This window comes from Artibeus jamaicensis, unplaced genomic scaffold (assembly GCF_021234435.1).
Source record: "Artibeus jamaicensis isolate MK-2021 breed Jamaican fruit bat unplaced genomic scaffold, CSHL_Jam_final contig_781, whole genome shotgun sequence".
NCBI classification, from domain to species: domain Eukaryota; kingdom Metazoa; phylum Chordata; class Mammalia; order Chiroptera; family Phyllostomidae; genus Artibeus; species Artibeus jamaicensis.
The window spans coordinates 1,366,099-1,370,019 of NW_026521968.1; the positions used below are offsets into that span (position 1 = coordinate 1,366,099).

General features: G+C 39.6%; 1 pseudogene; it reads left to right on the plus strand.

The window, feature by feature from the left end:
- Positions 1 to 210: 210 nt before the first annotated feature.
- Positions 211 to 794, plus strand: LOC119056310 (TLE family member 5-like; annotated as a pseudogene).
- The last annotated feature ends 3,127 nt before the right edge of the window (positions 795 to 3,921 follow it).

Below are 3,921 nucleotides of genomic sequence, written 5' to 3' on the forward strand. Positions count from 1 at the left end.
AGGGAAGAGTGCTGGAGACCCCGGAAGGCAAGTCCAGGTGGTGCACAGGTAGGTGTCACAGGAAGCAAGCAAGGCAGGGTGGGGAGGTGGTGGCAGTGGTGTGGGAGCTGCCCAAGTGCTCTGGGACAAAGGCATGGCCACCAGGTACCTCCAGCTGCCAGAGCTAAGGTGCACATCTGGCTGAACCCTGTGTCCCATACAGCCACTGACATGACATTTCCACAAAGCTTACATTTAGGCTTGTTGGCCCCTACCCCAGCAACTTGATTTCACCACCTCAGACTCCTACGGCCACTCCAAAGACAAGCGTTGGCTCTTGCAGGCCCTGTATCACCACCTGAAGTCAGACAATGACCAGCTGGCCAGTGAGAAGTTCAGATGTAGCATCATTTTATGAAGTACCACAAGATGTACTAGATTTGAACACTGATATGCACAAGCAGGCCAAAATTTTCCAGGGGCCAAATAGGATCTGTGCCCAGGTCCTCCTCTACCTTCTCCAACAGCAGTAGCAGACCATTGAGAGAGCTAGGCAGGTCACTGCTCCAGAGCTGAGCTCCTTCATTTGACAGCAGTCCCAAGCCCACCAGATGTCTCAGCTGTAGCTCTGGCCCTGCCCCTGACACCACCACCTGTGGGGCTGCAGCTACTTCCCTGTCCACTGTCAGCATGGACACCAGCCTCCTCTTGCTGTCTGCATTGGACTCCCAGGCCCATCTCTCCAAGGAAGACAAGGATGGCACCACAGTGACACTCACCAGGAGGAAGACAGCAAGAAGTTGGATTATGAGTAGCTGGGATGGGAAAGTGGAGGGACAAAGGGGACACAGACAGACACCCCAAAAAAGGAATGTTCATTGCAAGACAGTGCAGCTTGGGGTTGGCTAAACTCTGGGATTATTTGTGGTAGCACCTTCTGTGTGCCACCCCCCAGCTTCGTTCTAGGTCCTAGCCTTCCTCCTGTTTCACTATTTGGCCTGAATGGGTGGATTCCTGTTTGGACCACAAATAACACCAGCAGAGGCCAGGAGGCACAACACAAGGCAAGGTCAGAAAGAAGAAAAATCTCAAAAAGTCCAACACCACTACACTTCACCATTTTTCACACATGTGACTAACAGCCCACCTTCAGGGTACACCCCATCCTCCCATCTTGGCACTGAATGCAAACACAATGCTAGCTGTCCCACCCCCCACCCATTTACCTCCTCAGCTAGTTCCAGACATCCTTACTCTTTTCTGGTCTTCTGAGAGTCAGAGAACTCAGCTTAAAAGAAGGATGGGAGACGAAGAGCCAGTATTACCTCTCTCTCTCCTGAATATAGATGAGAGCACTCAAAAGTAAATTAAATAAACAAATAAAACAAAAGCTTTAGAAAGAATCAAAGAAGGACATGACATGATAAAGGGATCAATCCAACAAAAGGATATAATCATTGTAAACATGTATGCACCCCTCATAGGAGCACCTAAATATATAAAGCAGGTCTTGATGGACATAAGGGAGAAATCAACAGCAATATGGTCATAGTAGGGAATTTTAACACCCCACTGAAATCACTGGATAGATCTTCCAGACAGAAGTTCAAGAAGGAAACAGCGGCCTTCAATGACACATTTGACCAGATGGTTTTAATTGATATTTTAGAGCATTTCACCCAAGAGCAGTAGAATATACATTTCAAGTGCACATGGAATATTTTCTAGAATATACCACATGTTAGGCCACAAATGAGTCTCAATAGTTATAAGAAAATTGAAATCATATCAAGCATCTTCTCCAATCACAATGGTAGAAGAGTAGAAATCAATTACCAAAAAAAAGGAAAACACACAAAGACTTGGAGGCTAAACAACATATCACTAAACAATAAATGGGTTAACAATGAGACCAAGGAAAAAGCCAAAAAGTTACCTTGAGACAAATTGAGATAAAAACACAATCACCCAAAATCTATGGGACACAGAGAAAGAGCTCTAAGAGAGAGATTTATAACAATATGTGCTATCCTTAAGAAATAAGACACCCTGGCTGATATAGCTCAGTGGATTGAGCACAGGCCTGTGAATCAAAAGATCGTGGTTCAATGCCTGGGTTGCAGGCCAGTTCCCAGCAGGGGCCAGTTCCCAGCAGGGGATGCACAAGAAGTAACCATACATTGATATTTCTCTCCCCCTCTCCTTCCCTTTCCTTCTAAAGATAAATAAATAAAATCTAAAAAAAAGGACAAATCTCAATAAACAAACTAAGTTTATATCTAAAAAAATAAAGAGAAAAAACAAGGAATAAAGGCCAAAGTGAGTAGAAAAAAGGAAATAGTAGACATCAGAAAAGAAATACATGAAATAGAGTCCAAAAACTCAATAAAGATCAATGAAACCAAGAGCTGTTTTTGTTAATATAAACAAAATTGACAAACCTTTAACAAGATTCATCAAGAAAGAGAGGACCCAAATAAATAAAATTAGAAATGAAAGAGAAGTGACAAGTGACACCAAAGAAATACAAAACATTGTAAGAAAATACTGTGAACAACTATATGCTAACAAGTTGGACAATCTGGGAGAAATGGATAAATTCCTATAAACATGTAATCTTCCAACACTAAATAAAGAAGAAACAGAAAATCTAAGCAGAACAACTGCAATCAACAAAATAAAAGCACTAATCAAAAAACTCCCAGCAAACAAAAGTCCTGTTCCACATGATATTACAAGTGAATTTTACCTAACATTCAAAAAAGAATTAATACCTATTCTTCTCATATTAACCCCAAAAATTCAAGACAAGGGAAGGCTCCTCAGCTCATTTTACAAGGCCATCATCACCTTGATTTCAAAACCAGACATAGACATTACAAAAAATTGTAAGTCAATATTCCTGATAAGCATAGATGCAATAATCCTCAATAAAATATTAGCAAACTGACTTTAACAATGCATGTAAAAGTTTATACATTGTGGTCAGTTGGGATTCATTCATGAGACACAGGTTGGTTCAATATCCACAAATTAATTAATGTGATACACCACATAAACAAAATAAAGGGTAAAAATCATATGATCATATTAATCCATGTAGAAAAGAATGACAAAATCCAGCACCCATTTTTGATAAAAACTCTCAGCAAAGTGGGAATAGAAGTAACATACCTCAGTGTAATAAGGGCTACATTTGACAAATCCATAGCCAACATCATACACAAGAGGAAAAAACTAAAAAATGTTTTCCTTAAGGTCAGAAACAAGACCGGGATGTCCTCTTACACCACTCTTATTCAACCTCACCACAGCAGTCAGAAAAGAAGAAGAAATAAAAGACATCCAAATTGGAAAGAAGTAAAACTGTAAGAAACTTATGCACTATAAAAAAAATTAAGAAAACAATTCATTTATAATTATATCAGAAATATACTAGTACTTAGGAATAAATTTAACCAAGGAAAGAAATGTGTGTATTCAACTAATTATAAGACACTGAAGAAAAAATTTGAAGAAGACACAAATAAATGGAAGCATATACCATGCTCATGAATAGAAGAATTAACGTCATTCAAATGAACATACTGCCCAAAGCAATCTAAAGATTCAGTGCAATTCCTGTCAAAATACCAATGGCATTTTTTTTCACTGAACTAGAACAAATAATTCCAACTTTTTCTGGAATCGCAACAGACCTGGAATACCCACAGCAATTTTAAGAAAGAAGAATAAAGCTGGGGGTATCATGCTACCTGATATCAAATTATATACCACAAAACTATGGTAATCCAAACAACATGATACTGGCATAAAAACAGACACATAGATCTATAGAACAGAAGAGAAAGCCAGAAACAAATCTATGCCTGTATGGTCAATTAATGTACAGCAAAGGAGGCAAGAAGACACAATGGGGTAAAAACAATCTATTTAACTAAT